At 37.0% G+C, this 16,842-nt stretch overlaps 1 protein-coding gene across 3 annotated transcripts in view; it reads right to left on the reverse strand.

The window, feature by feature from the left end:
* IMPA2 (inositol monophosphatase 2) overlaps positions 1-16,842 on the reverse strand; it is a 61,039-nt gene that overhangs the window by 12,953 nt on the left and 31,244 nt on the right. The gene's annotated exons all lie outside the window — the stretch shown is intronic.

Below are 16,842 nucleotides of genomic sequence, written 5' to 3' on the forward strand. Positions count from 1 at the left end.
ATACGCAGGGGACTCTTTGGTAGACTACCTGGAGATTACTTGGTGGGCTTAAGCCAAGACTGGTGCTGCTTTTTTTGTCTTGTTTTGTTTTTGTATTTTTTATATTTTTGCCTGTGTTGAGTGTGGGTTATCAGTTGTTTTTTACACCTGAATGTTTCTGTTTTGTTCTTTGTTGTTACTGTTGTTGTTGTGCTTGGTGATTTGCTTTGTTCTGAAATTGCCCTACACCAGGGCCCAGCCCAAGAGGCACAAGATTCAACACACCCAGAGGAAAACTCCAGACCAAACCAGAGTACTACCAGGTTTGACCTACAAGTGACACACCCAGAGGGAATTCTCTACAGGCACAAAAGCCCACAGAGGCCAAACCTCATTTGAGCGGTCAATCCTCACGCAGCAGAACATCCTGCTGTGGGCAGAGCCAAGTCTCACAACTAGTGAGCCTAGGAGTCAATCCCACCTAGTGACAAGCCAAAAACAATGAAAGCTCAACTTTAACAGGACAATATACACAACACAAGAGTCACCTTTGGAGCACATGCACAGAGAATAGGGAAGTGGTGCAAGTCAAATATAAAGGACACATACTACATAAGATAACCCAGCAAAAACTAAGGACCCTAAGGGATCTATCTAATACATCAAACAAACACAAAGAGTCAGCCAGAATGGGGAAACAATGAAACATGCCCCAAATAAAAGAACAGAAGAAACCTCCAGAATTGGAACAAAGTGAAATACAGGTAACCAACCTATCAGAGACAGAGTTCAGAACACTGATAATAAGAATGTTTAAGGAGCTCAGTGATGACATAAAGAAGGACAGAGAAATCATAATGAACAACCAGTTATGACTAGAGAATACAATAACTGAAATAAAGAACTCACTTGAAGGAATTACCAGCAGGTTAGATGAGGCAGAGGATTGAATAAGCGACTTAGAAGACAAGTTAGCAGAGATCACCCAAATGGAACAACAAAAAGAAAAAAGAATAAAAAACAATGAAAATGGTTTAAAAGAGACCTCTGGGATAGCACCAAGCGCAACAACATGTGCATCATAGGAATACCAGAAGGTGAAGAGAGGAAGCAAGGGATCGAGAACATATTTGAAGTAATAATGTCCAAAAGCTTCCCTAATCTGGTGAAGGAAACTGACATACAAGCCCAGGAAGTGAGGAGAGTTCTAGCCAGCATAAACCCAAACAGGTCCACACCAAGATACATTATAGTTAACATTTTAAAAACAAAGAGGGAAGTTAAAGACAAAGGTTAAAGACAAAGAGAGAATCCTAAAAGCAGCAAGAAAAAGACACAGGGTTACATACAAGGGAACTCCCATAAGACTATCAAATGACTTTTCTAAAGAAACATTTCAGGCCTGTAGAGAGAGGCAGGAGGTACTCAAAGTGATGAAAAACAAAGGCCTACAACCTAGATTGCTTTATCCAGCAGCAAGGCTATCATTTAAAATTGAAGGAGAGATAAAGAGCTTCCCAGAGAAGAATAAGCTAAAGGAATTTATTACCACCAAGCCAGCATTGCAGGAAATATTAAAAGGCTTCTGTAAGCAGAAAAAAGATGAAAATAATCTAACTACAAATTAAAAAATGGCAATAACTAGGTATCTATCAATAATCACTTTAAATGTAAATGGATTAAATGCTCCAATCAAAAGACATAGGATGGCTGTGTGGACAAGAAAGCAAGACCCTTATATGTGCTATATACAAGAGACTCTCCTCAGATGAAAGACACACACAGGCTCAAAGTGAAGGGTTGGAGTAAGATGTTCCATACAAGTGGAAATGAGAAAAAAGCTGGAGTTGCAATACTTATATCAGACAAAATAGACTTTAAAATGAAGAATATATTAAAAGACAAAGATGGGCACTACATAATAATAAAGGGAATGATCCAACAAGAGGACATAACCCTAGAAACATCTATGCACCCAACATAGGAGCACCTAAATATGTAAAATAGATATTGGCGGACATAAAGACAGAGATCAACAGTAACACTATCATAGTAGGGGACTTCAACACATCTCTGACAACAAGGACAGGTCTTCCAGACAGAAAATCAATATGGAAACAACGGCCTTAAATGACACATTGGACCAGCTGGATTTAATCGATATTTTCAGAGCATTTCACCCCAAAGCTGCAGAATACACATTCTTGTCAAGTGCACATGTAACATTTTCCAAGACAGACCACATGTTAGGCCACAAAACAAGTCTTCATAAATTTAAGAAAACTGAAATCATACCAATTGTCTTCTCTGACCACAGTGCTATGAAATTAGAAATCAACCAGAGGAAAAAAACTGGAAGACACACAAATTCATGGAAGCTAAATAACATGTTACTAAATAATGATCGGATCAACAATGAGATAAAGGAAGAAATCAAAAGATATTTCGAGACAAACGAAAATGAATACACGACGACCCAAAAATCTATGGGATGCAGTGAAAGCAGTCCTAACAGGGAAATTCATAGCATTGCAGGCCTACCTAAAGAAACAAGAAAAATCAGTAATCACCAGTTATCTTCACACTTAAGGGATCTGGAAAAAGAACAGCATAATAAGCCCAAAGGGAGTACAAGGAAGGAGATAATAAAGATCAGAGCGAAAATAAATGAAATAGAGACCAAAAATACAATACAAAAGATCAACGAATCCAAGAGCTGATTTTTGGAGAAGATAAACAAAATCGACAAACCTTTAGCCAGACTCATCAAAAAAAAGAGAGGACCCAAATTAATAAGATCAGAAATGAAAGAGGAGAAGTGACAACAGACACCACAGAAACAAAAAAATTTTAAGAAATAACTATGAGTAACTATATGCCAACAAACTAGACAATCTGGAAGAAATGGACAATTTTCTAGAAGCATACAACCTTCCAAGGCTAACTCAAGAAGAAAGGGAAAAGGGGCCGGCCCAGTGGTTCAAGCGGTTAGAGCTCCATGCTCCTAACTCCGAAGGCTGCCGGTTCGATTCCCACATGGGCCAGTGGGCTCTCAACCACAAGGTTGCCAGTTCAACTCCTTGAGTCCCGCAAGGGATGGTGGGCTCCACCCCCTGCAACTAAGATTGAACACGGCACCTTGAGCTGAGCTGCCTCCCGGATGGCTCAGATGGTTGGAGCGCGGGCTCTCAACCACAATGTTGCCGGTTCAACTCCCGCAAGGGATGGTCGGTTGTGCCCCCTGCACCTAGAAAACGGCAAATGGACCTGGAGCTGAGCTATGCCCTCTGCAACTAAGACTGAAAGGACAACAACTTGAAGCTGAACGGCACCCTCCACAACTAAGATCGAAAGGACAACAACTTGACTTGGAAAAAAGGCCTGGAAATACACACTGTTCCCCAATAAAGTCCTGTTCCCCTTCCCCCCCCCCCCAAAAAAAAAAAAAAAAAAAGAAGAAGAAAGGGAAAAGACTGATTACCTTCAGGGAAATTGAATCAGTAATCAGGCTCCCAACAAACAAAAGCCCTGGACCAGATGGCTTTACAGGTGAATTTTACAAAACATTCAAAAAAGAATTATCATCCATTCTCCTCAAACAATTCCAAAACATCCAGAAGGAGGGAAGGGTCCCAAACACTTTTTATGAGGCCACTATCACCCTGATCCCCAAATCAGACAAAGACATTACAAAAAAGAAAACTACAGGCCGATATCCCTAATGAACATTGAGGCAAAAATTCTCAAGAAAATATTAGCGAACAAAATTCAGCAATACATTAAAAAGATCACACACCATGATCAAGTGGGATTCATTCCTGGTATGCAAGGGTGGTTCAACATCTGCAAATCAATTAATGTGATACACCACATTAACAAAATGAAAAATAAAAATCATATGATCATATCAATAGATACAGAAAAAGCATTTAACAAAATCCAGCAGCCATTTATGATAAAAACTCTTCAGAAAGTGGGAGCAGAGGGACCATATCTCAACATAATAAAGCCCATATATGAGAAACCCACAGCTAACATCATACTCAATGGGGAAGAGCTAAAACCATTCCCCTTAAGATCAGGAATAACGCAAGGTTGCCCACTTTCTCCACTTCTATTCAGCATAGTGCTGAAAGTACTAACCAAAGCAATCAGACAAGAAAAAGAAATAAAAGGCATCCAAATCGGTAAGGAGGAAGTAAAACTGTCATTATATGCAGATGACATAATACTATATATAGAGAACCCTAAAGACTCCACCAAAAAACGATTAGAACTGATAAACGAATTAGTAAAGTAGCAGGATACAAAATTAATATTCAGAAATCAGTTGCATTTGTATATACCAATAATAAAATACCAGAAGGAGAAATTAAGAAAACAACCCCATTTACAATTACTTCAAACACTATAAAATACCTGGGAGTAAATTTAACCAAAGAAGTAAAAGATCTGTACTCAGAAAATTGTAAGACACTGAAGAGAGAAATTAAAGAAGATACAAATAAATGGAAGCACATACCAGGCTCATGGATAGGAAGAATTAATATCATTAAAATGTCCATACAGCCTAAGGCAATATACAGATTCAACATAATTCCTATCAAACTACCAAGGACATTTTTCACAGGAAGAACATATAATCCTAAAATTTATATGGAACCATAAAAAACCCCGGATAGCCTTGGCAATCTTGAGAAATAAGAACAAAGTGGGAGGTATCACGATAACCGGACATCAAATTATACTACAAGACTACAGTAATCAAAACAGCATGGTACTGGCATAAAAATCACATAGATCAATTAAACAGAATAGAGAGCCCAGAAATAAATCCATGCCTATATGGTCATTTAATCTATGACAACGGAAGCAATAATTTACAGTGGGGTAAAGACAGTCTATTCAATAAATGGTGCTGGGAAACCTGGACAGACATATGCAAAAAAATGAAGCTGGACCACCTACTTACACCATATACAAGAATATATTCAAAACAGATTAAAGACTTAAATGTAAGATCTGAAACCATAAAACTCCTAGAAGAAAATATGGGAAGAGAGTTTACAGACATTACCTGGAGTACGATTTTTACTGATGTATCCCCTCGGGAAAGGGAAGAGGAAAAATAACCATGTGGGATTACATCAAACTAAAAAGTATTTTCACAGCAAAGGAAACCATCAATAAAACAAAAAGACATCCTACTGAATGGGAGAAGATATTTGCCAATGATATATCTGATAAGGGCTTAATATCCAAAATTTATAAAAAGCTCACTCAAATCAACTCCAAAAAACAAACAATCCAATTAAAACATGGGTTGAGGACATGAAGAGAAATTTTTCTGAAGAGGACATACGGATAGCAAACAGACATGAAAAAATGCTCATCCTCACTAATCATTAGAGAAATGAAAATAAAAGCCACAATGAGGTACCACCTCACCCCAGTCAAAATGGCTATCATCAATAAATCAACAAACAACAAGTGCTGGGGAGGATGTGGAGCAAAGGGAACCCTTGTGCCTTGTTGGGGAGATTCCAGAATGGTGCAGCCACTATGGAAAACATTATGGAGGTATCTCAAAAAACTGAAAATGGAACTACCTTATGATCCAGCAATTCCACTCCTAGGTATCTATCTGAAGAAATCCAAAACTCTAATTCGAAAAAATTTATGCACCCCTATGTTTATTGCAGCACTATACACAATAGGCAATACATGGAAACAACCAAAATGCCCATCGGTAGATGACTGGATTAAGAAACTGTGGTACATTTATACAATGGAGTATTATGCAGCCATAAAGAAGAATGAAATCTTACCATTTGCAACAATATGGATAGATCTAGAGACCATTATGCTACATGAAATAAGTCAGACAGAGAAAGATAAATACCATATGATCTTACTTATATGTGGAAACTAAAGAGAAGAATAAATGAATGAACTTATAAGAAACAGTCTCAGAGACAAAGAGGAAAAACTGAGGGTGGCTAGATGGGGGGTAGGGATAAGGGGAAAGGTAAGTGGGTTAGAAAGAACAATCGGTAACCACAAGATTGCCACGGGGATACAAAAGTCAATTTGGAGAATGCAATCAATAATGTTGTAAAGATTTTGTAGAGTATCTGATGGACACTTGTCTCATTAGGGAGACCACCTCAGGGATGATGTAGATGCCTGATAACTGCACTCTACACCTGAAGCTGAAGCTGAACAATAATGAATGTCAACTACAATTTTATATGTATATAGTCACAAGAAGTGAAGTACAGCATTAGAAATAGAGGCAGTGGAAATGTAATGGTTGTATGCGATGTCAGTAGGGTAGTAGATGGGGGAGGGCGGTTATCAATGTGTGAGGGATATAAATGATAAATGTCTAACTATTACATTGTTTTGTACACCTGAAACTAATAAAAAAAAGAATGCTTGAAGGAACTTAGTGAGAATTTCAACAAAGAAATAGCAAGCATAAAGAAGGACAGAGAAACCATGAAAAAGAACCAGTCAGAAATAAAGAATACAATAACTAAAATGACGAATACACTAGAAGGAATCAACAGATGAGATATAGCAGAGGATCAAATCAGTGATTTAGAAGACAAGGCAGCAGAATACACCCAATCGGAACAACAAAAAGAAAAAAGAATAAAAATCAATGAATATAGTTTAAGGGACCTGGGGTACAACATCAAGTGTACAACATTCACATCATAGGAGTAGAATAAGGAGACGAAATGAAACAAAGGACTGAGAACGTAGTTGAAGAGATAATGACCAAAAACTTCCCCAACCTAGTGAAACAGATATACATGCCCAGAAAAGGCAGAAATCCCAAAGAAGATGAACCCAAACAGCGTTGGTGCCCACACCAAGAAACATCAGTGTTAAAATGGCAAAGGTTAAAAATAAAGAGAGAATCCTAAAAGCAGCAAGAGAGACAACTAGTTACTCACAAGGGTGCTCCCATAAGACTGTCAGCTGATTTCTCAACAGAAACTTTGCAGGCCAGAAGGGAATGGCAGGAAATATTCAAAGCGATGAAAAACAAGGACCTACAACCAAGACTACTCTACCTAGCAAAGCTATCATTTAAAATTCAAGGAGAGATAAAGAGATTCCCAGACAAGAAAAACCTAAAGGGATTCAGTAACACCAAGCCAGTGTTACAGGAAATGTTAAAAGGACTTCTTTAAGCTGAAGAAAGGAGAAACAAACAAACAAAGATAAAAAATATGAATAATAAAATGGCAATAACTATGTGCCTATCAATCACTTTAAATGGAAATGGATAAACTGCCCCAATCAAAAGACATAAGCTGAGTGGTTAAGAAAACAATGCCTATGCAAATTCTGTCTACAAGAGACCCACACAGATTGAAAGTAAAGGGATGGAAAAAAATATTTCACACAAATGGAAATGAGAAAAAAATCTGGTGTACCAATACTTATATTGGACAAAATAGACTTTAACATGAAGACTACAATAAGTGACAAAGAAGGATATTACATAATAATAAAGGGATCAATCCAATAAGAGGACATAACCCGAGTAAACATCTATGCACTCAACATAGAAGCACCTAAATATATAAAACAAATATTGATTGACATAAAGGCAAAGAGCAACAGTAACACAATCACAGCAGGGGACTTTAATACCCCACTGACACCAATGGACAAATAATCTAGACAGAAAATCAACAGGAAACTGCGGCCTTAAATGACACACTAGACCAGATAGATTTAATTGATATTTTTAGAGCATTTCATCCCAAAGCAGCAAAATATACAATCTTTTCAAGTGCACATGGAACCTTTTCCAAGACAGACCACATGTTAGGCCACAAAACCAATTTCAATAAATTTAAGAAGACTGAAATCATATCAGTATCTTCTCTGACCACAGTGGTATAAAACTAGAAATCATGTACAAGAAAAATACTGAAAAATACACAAACACATGGAGACTAAATAACATGCTACTAAGTAATGAATGGCCTAACAATGAGATCAAGGAAGAAATAAAAAGATATCTTGAGACAAATGAAAATGAAACACAATACCCCAAAAATCGATGGGACACAGCAAAAGCAGTCCTAAGAGGGAAATTCATAGCAATACAGGCTTACCTAAAGAAACAAGAAAGATCTCAAATCAGCAGTCTATCTTTACCCTTAATGGAACTGGAAAAAGAATAGCAAAATAAGTATAAAGTGAGTACAAGGAAGGAAATAATAAAGATCAGAGTGGAACTAAATGAAATAGAGACCAAAAAACAAACAAAAAACCCCCAAAAGATCAATGAAACCAAGAACTGTTTTTGTTTTTTTTTGAAAAATGACAAACCTTTCACCAAACTCATCAAGAAAAAGAGAAGACCCAAGTAAATGAGAAATGAAGGAAGAGAAGTGACAATAGACACTACAGAAACACAAAAAATTATAAGAAAATACTATAAGTAACTATACTCCACTTAGACAATCTGAAGGAAGTGGATAAATTTCTGGAAGGTAAAATCCTCCAAGTCAAAAAGAACCAAAAACCTGAACAGCCTGATTACTACCAACAAAATTGAATCAATAATCAACAAGCTCCCAACAAACAAAAGCTCTGGACCAGATGGCTTCATGGGTGAACCCAACATTCAAAAAAGAATTAACACCTATTCTCCACAAACTATTCCAAAAAATCTAGGAGGAGGGAAGGCTCATAAGCTCATTATACAAGGCCACCATTACCCTGATCCCCAAACCAAACATAGACATTACAAAAAAAAGAAAACTATAGGTTGATATCCCTAACGAATACATGCAAAAATCCTCAACAAAATATAAGCAAACCGAATTCAGCAATACATAAAAAGATCATACACCACGATCAAGTGGGATTCATTCCCAGTATGCAGGGTTGGTTCAATATCTGCAAATCAACTAATGTGAAACACCACATAAACAAAATGAAAAATAAAAATCATATGATCATATCAATAGATGCAGAAAAAGCATGTGACAAAAATTCAGCATCCACTTATGATAAAACTCTCGGCAAAGTGGGAATAGAGGAACTATATCTCAACATAATTAAAAGTTATATATGACAAATCCACAGCTAACATCACTCTCAATGGGGAAAAGTTAAAAGCTTTCCTCTTAAGATCAAGAACAAGAAAGACTTTCACCACTTTTATTCAACATAGTACTGGAAGTTCTAGCCACAGCAATCAGACAAGAAAAAGAAATAAAAGAAATGCAAATTGGAAAGGAGGAAGTAAAATTGTCATTATTTGCAGATGACATGATACTATATATAGAGAACCCCAAAGATTCCACCAAAAAAACTATTAGAACTGATAAATGAATTTAGTAAAGTAGCAGGATACAAAATTAATATTCACAAATCAGTTGCACTTTTATACACCAATAATGAGCTATCAGAAAGAAAAACAACCCCATTTACAATTGCAGAAAAAAAAAAAAAAAGGAATAAATTTAACCGAGGAAGCAAGAGACCTCTACTCAGAAAATTGTAAGACATTGAAGAGAGAAATTAAAGAAGATACAATAAATGGAAACATACACCATGTTCGTGAATAGGAAGAATTAATATAGTTAAAATGTCCATACTTCCCAAAGTAATATATAGATTCAATGCAATCCCTATCAAAATGCCAATGACATTTTTCACAGAACTAGTATAAATAACCCTAAAATTTACATAGAACCATAAAAGACCCTGAATAGCCATGACAATCCTGAGAAATGAGAACAAGGCCATAAAGCAGGAGGCATCACCGTATCTGATACCAAATTATACTACAAGGCTAAAATCAAAACAGCACGGTATTGGCATAAAAACAGACACACAGATCAATGGAACAGAATACAGAGCCCAGAAATAAATCCATGCCTATATGATCATTTAATCTATGACAAAGGAAACAAGAATTTACATTGGCGTAAAGACAGTCTATTTAATAGATGGGGCTGGGAAAACTGGACAAATACATGCAAAACAATGAAACTGGACCACCTTTTTATGCCATATACAAGAATAAACTCAAAATGGATTAAAGACTTAAATATTAAGACCCGAAACCATAAAACTCCTAGAAGAAAATATAGGAACTAAACTCTTAGACATTATCCTTAGTAACATTTTTACTGATATATCCCCTCAGGCAAAGGAAACAAAATAAAAAATAAACAAATGGGACTAGATCAAATTAAAAAGTTTTTTCACAGCAAAGGAAACTATCAACAAAACAAAAAGACATCTTACTGAATGTGAGAAGATATTTACCAATGATAGCTCTGATAAGGGGGTTAATATCCAAAATTTATAAAAAACTCATACAATTCAACACCAAAAAAACAACAATCGAATTAAAAAATGGGCAGAGGACATGCAGAGACATTTCTCCAAAGAGGACATACAGATGGCCAATAGACATATGAAAAGATGTGCAACATCACTAATCATTACAGAAATGCAAATAAAAACCATAGTGAGATACTACCTCATACCAGTCAGAATGGCTATCATAAATAAATCAACAAAGAACAAGTGCTGGCGAGGATGTGGAGAAAAGGGAACCCTTGTGCACTGTTGGTGGGATTGCAAATTGGTGCAGGCACTATGGAAAACAGTATGGAGGTTCCTCAAAGAATTAAAAATAGAACTACGTATGACCCAGCAATTCCACTACTGGGTATTTATCCAAAGAAATCCAAAACACTAATTCGAAAAAATATATACACCCCTATGTTTACTGCAGCGCTATTCATAATATCCAAGATATAGGAACAACTGAAATGCCCATCAATAGACAATTGGATAAACAAATTGTGGTACATTTATAGAATGAGTATTACTTGGCCATAAAAGAATGAAATCTTACCATTTGCAGCAACATGGATGGACCTAGAGGATATTATGCTAAGTGAAATAAGTCAGACTGAGAAAGAGAAATACCATATGATCTCACTTATATGTGGAATCTAAAGAACAGAATAAATGAGCAAACAAAACAGAAATCGACTCAGAGACACAGAGAAAAAACAGATGGTTGCTAGATCGAGGGGTGTTGGGGGATGGAGGAGAAGGTGAAGGGATTAGAAAGTACAAATTGGTAGTCACAAAATAGCCACGGGGATGTGAAATACAGTATGGGAAATATAATAAAAAATGTTGTAAAGATTATGTCAGGTGTCAGATGGGTACTGGACTTATGGGGGGATCACATCATAGATTGTGTAGATGCCCGACCACTGTGCTGTACACCTGAAGGTGATGTAGAATAAAACTGAATGTCAACTATAATTAAATATATTTAATTATTATTTATTATGTATTATTATTTATTAATATATAATTACCTATATATTATATATATATAGTCATGGTATACAAAGTACAACATAGGGAATATAGTCAATGGTATGTACGATGTCAGAGACGTAGTAGACTTGGGGAGGTTATCACTTTGTGAGGGGTGTAAATGTCTAATCATTATGTTGTTTTGTACATCTGAAAATAATAATAATAAAAAACTATGATTCAAGGAAACACAAATTTTTTTTTTTTAAAAGGACTTGAAATGACATATTGAAAGGGCATACCATATACCTAGGAAAACTGACTCAGAACAAACAACATTTGATTAAAATTACTGTACTCTAAAATGACTATACTCTAAAGAAAAAGAAAAAAATATTTTGGGCATTCAGGCAAAAACATCAAAGTCCCTTATAAGAGAAAGAAAAATTGTCTTCAGACTTTTCAATAATGTGCTTACGCTAGAAAATCGTGGAGAAAATTTAAGATATTCAACACCAGAAAATGAGAGCCATGTGTTTTACTACCATAAAAATGGATTTTCAAGTATAAAGGCCACTTATAAACTTATAAACACATATGAACTTAGGGACTATTATTCCCATAAGCTCTTCCTGAGAAATCAACTGGAGTAGTTCTCAAAGTGTGGTCTCTGAGCTTCTTTCAGGAATCTGTGAAGTTAAAACAAATTTCATAAAAATACTAAGACACTATCTGCCTTTTTTCATCATGTTAACATTTGCACAATGGATAGACAAAGCAAGGCAGTCTTCTCTGCTACATTTACATACTGGGGGGAAATGTGAGCTTTACTTAAGAATGATGAAGCTGTAAAAATTATTAATTGCACTAAATCTTGAACCCTAATTACTATACATGTCATTTGAATATTCTGTGTGATGAGATGGGAAGTACACATAGAGAGCTTAAACTATAGTTATTCAGAGTTGGATATTTGGAAGGTATTTTTTTGAAAATGAAAGAAGTGAGCCCATCATTTCAATTGCCAGGGTGGTCACTGATCGAATTCAAGTTTCAAGTGGAAATTAGAATTTGGGAAGACTTCTGTCCACCACTGTAAGCTTGACACCTTCCCAACACCCAAAGAGTTCTCAAAAGGAGAGCGGCGATATTTATGAATGACATTTTAAGTATTTTTAAATGAAATATATCAACATTTGAAAAAGCTGAAAATCTCAGTGAACACTTATTTTCCACATGACCAAAGAATGATGTTACAAAATCACCCATGAGCAAAAGATCCATTCAAAAAGGACAATAGCCCAATGGATTTCAATGTAACTGAGTATAAAATAGTTCATTGATATGTCATTAGATTTCATATGCAACTAACTTTAAGAAACCACCACTTCTTGAGTTTTGGTATAGCATCAAAGAAGAATATCCTCAATTATCTGAAAAGTCTATTAAAACATTCCTCACTCCCCCTCTTTTCAACTATTTTTCCTTATTAGTCAGATTTTTTTTCACACATCAAAACAATATATTACAACAGATTGAATACAGAAGCAGACCTGTGAATCTAGTTGTCTTCTATTAAGCCAGACATTGAAGAGCTTTGGAAAAAATGTAAAACAGTGCCACTCTTCTCATAAAATTTTTTTTGGGAAAATATAGTTATTTTCCATAAAAATATATTATTCATATTAATGAGCTCTTTATTTTAAAAGATAAAGATAAATTAGTAAGTATTTTTAAAATTTCTGTTCAAATTTCTAACATACAAATATAGATATAACTTAAACAAAAGCTCTTTGGGTGGGATCTTCAATAATTTTTTCAGGAATATAAACAGGTTGATACTAAGATCAAAAAGTTGGAGAAATGCTGTACTAGTACATGAGCTACACACAAACAAAATGATTGGAGAAACATCGACATGAAGGATTAGTGCTGGGTAAATCTACATTTAGCTGTGGGAACCAAGACTAAATATAAATAATAGTTTTAAGGTAAGAGCATAGCTGGTTGCTCTGCCAATGCATCTTGACCGTCCAAAATGCAAATGCAGCATGACGGTCCAAAATTGGAAAGATAACGGGGAAAGAATCTGACAAGTAGAACATGCTCACCAATCGTGTTGTAGTTACAGAGTAAAAGCATATCGTTTTTAACTGACATACTGAAGTATATGGAGAGGGGGGAAAAGAGGCTACAAGCTAAGTGTAGTACTACTGATAACAGGGACTCAATAGACAATAACCCAAAAAACAGGACTAGGGATATTATATAAAAATTTTAATATAAAGAGAATTATTAGAATAAAAATATAAACTTCTTAATACCAAAAGCTATACTGAAACTGAGAATAAAAGCAAAAAAACCAGCTACTTATTTTAAATAAACAATGGAATAAACTATTAAAAATTTTTAATGGTTACCTATAGGGTAAAAAGGACAAGGAGAAAGCTAAACTTCTTTGAATATACTTTGTTTTATAGATATGACTTTGGAACCATATACTTTTTTTTACAAAATTACAAAATAAAATCAATTTTAAAAAGATAATCCTTCCAAATTAAAAATAAAGTAAACCAAATGTAGCTAAGTGATTAGATTCAGTTGGTGGCATAACCAAAGGAAACGAAGAACCACTTCAGACTCTCATCAATCTGACCCAGACCCTATAGGATATTTGTGAAGGACAAAAAAATTACAGAAAGACAAAACAAAACATCAAAGAATCCTTCACGCTACTTTCAGCAATCACTTGTTGATAGTAGGGCTAGTATTGTTTCTTTGACAAGTGTCATGTGGGTGTTGTTGGACAAAGCAAACAAGGATTTGGAGACATTCAATTCATAATTCCTGGTGTCACTGTGCACTAGGGTTTTCAGCACAGGGCAGGGGAGACACACATAGAAGAGTTGAAAACTTGTAGTCATGAATTTGAATGGAGAACACCAGTATGAACTCATGAATTTCTTATTATAAAACTTGTTTCCTAAGTTCTGTCCACTGAAAGGGCCTAGTAATAAAGATCTAGGAGACACAAGGACCCCTAGGACCCAGATTATGGCCTTGAAAGGCCATTTTCCATAAGATGAGACAAGTGGAAATTTGAACACTGACTGTATACTGAATGATTTTAAGAACAATGACTAATTTTTGGAGTGGTGTGAATTGGTATTTGTGACTATGTTTTTCAAAGAATAATCTATGTTTTAGAGACTCATACTGAAATACTGGTTACAAAGTGATATCATGCCTGGGATTTGTATCAAGGAGTTCTTTGGGGTACCGGGAGTTAGGTGGAGGTGTGGATGAAGCAGGACTGGCCATGAGTTGGCAATACTGGAGCTGTGTGATGGGTCCTGCAGGTTTATTACATTTTTTCTGTCTCTTTGTACATGTTTGAAAATTTGCCCGGTGGAATTTGAAGAAAAAGCTACTAATGAAATTCTGGCCTCATCTAATCCTTTACCCCTATCCAGTGTAGGTTTTTTTGTTGTTGATTTTTTGTGTGTGAGTTGAAGACATTTCCAGAAAGGTATAATAGGAATCAGAAAACAGAGGCAAAGAAAGCACAAAGAGAAAGATTAGTGGTGGTTGTTTTAATGGCTGTTTCCTCCAGAAATGCATCTTCATTTTAACAAGGGGCTGTAATTGATCCTGTGCAAAGACTCAAGTTTTTTCTTTAATAATGACTCTCATTTTGGGGTACTATGTGCCAGGGACTTTGCTGAGTGCTTTCTCTATATAATTTTATTTAATCCTCAAAGTTATCGTCATCATCATCCCACTCTATATATGAGGACTGAGGTTTGGAGGTTAACTGACAACTCTCAGCATTAGAAGGTCAGGATTTGAAACCAGGTCTGTAAAACACCTAAAGATTGTGCTGCTAAAGATACGCTCCATCACCTCCCATAGAAACCTAGTTACTCATCAAATAGATAACAACCAGGTTGACATCAACATACTAGATTTTATAAGTCAGAATTAAAAAAAAAATCACAAAAGAGCTTTGGAACATGAGCAATTTCAAGATAAGTAAGAACCACAGCTGTGTTGCCAAGGGGGGGTTATGACAGTGTTTGAGTGAAGAACAAACATTCTGGGACAGGAGGGCCTTTGATCATGGGCCAAATATAATGATGACCAAAGTCCCTGCCCATGTGAGTGGGATGAGCCAGTGCTGGGGAAGTGATCTGAGAACCCCACTGAGGACGTGATGTTCTAATGCATGACTGAGCAATGCAAGCAGCTGACCAGGAAGCTGAGTGTGTATGAATACTGCTGAGTGTTATAATTAAATGAAATATAGAGCAGAGTTCACATAAGCGTGTTTAATAACATGCTTCCTCACTACCGAGTTACACAATTCAGCTTGAGTGGTTTGCCTCCTAGCATGTGTAGCTGTAATTAATGCTACTTTTTACACAGCCAAACAAAATATTTCTGGGAGAGAGAGAAATGGAGCAGGGCTGGGACTCAGAAGTGGTAACTGGTGTCATGCAGGGCGGCCTTGGGGGTCTCTGCTCCCGCTCCCCATACAAGAACGCAGGATATGGTGAGGCCAAAAAGGAACACCCACGGAGCCGTAGGTAGGGGAGTCATACCACTATATTCTCTCTGGCGGCACTATACTCTCAATGCAGGCTGGATCCACACTGTCCGCAAACTGCCATCCACGCTTGCCAGCCCAGCCGCCATCTTCTTGCTAGCCCCCATTCTTTCTCTCTTTCCTCCTCTCTGCTAGCGTAGCCACAGCAGTTATATTGGCGGCTAATTGGCTAACTGGCTACAGCTGACGGCCAATCAGCCACAGCTGACGGCCATCTACTACCCGAGCCAGCACTCCTCCACGTGAGGCCGAGAGCCTGTAAACTACTTTCTGGGGCTCTGTCCCCACACTGGTTAGTGGGTCCTGCTGCTCCCACCTCTGTCTGAAGCCTCTGGTGACCGTCTCCCCTGCCCCTCACCCTGGCCATGCTCATGACTCTCACGGGCCTCCTAGGGAGCCTCCTCAGTCTCCCCAAGGCGGTCCTGCCCCAACCTGTCCTTCACCAACAGAAGGTCACCTCCCTAACAGACCGGGGTCACACCACTGCAAGGAGAAGTCTGTGCCCTAGCAAATACCTCCTGCTATACCCAGATCAACATCTTTGGTGTCATAGAAACTCAACTACAAGAAATTAATAATTAACGCAGGGCTCCTGTGTGACCCTGCTCTCACCAGATCACAGCCAGAGAGCCTGATGTCCTCACTAGATGAGGAGCAACTGGGGAGCAAAGCACATGTTAGTCTTCTCATTTGCCTCTGAGGTCATCTAGGTACACAGGTGTCACCCGAGGGAGGAAGAAAAGGCAGAACAGAGACAATGGAGAGAGGGCACTAGGAAAGAAATTTTTGAAAAAGAAGCTGGCAATGGGTAGAGAGGGGAGGTAGTAAGGAAGGCAGAGGGAGCTCAGAGCGGAAGTGATGACACCACAGACTGAAGCAATGGTGGTTAAATGAAATAACGGGGGTGGGGAGGTACCCCATGATGTCCT

Source organism: Rhinolophus sinicus, chromosome 4 (assembly GCF_057876585.1).
Source record: "Rhinolophus sinicus isolate RSI-liver-muscle chromosome 4, RSI-T2T, whole genome shotgun sequence".
NCBI classification, from domain to species: domain Eukaryota; kingdom Metazoa; phylum Chordata; class Mammalia; order Chiroptera; family Rhinolophidae; genus Rhinolophus; species Rhinolophus sinicus.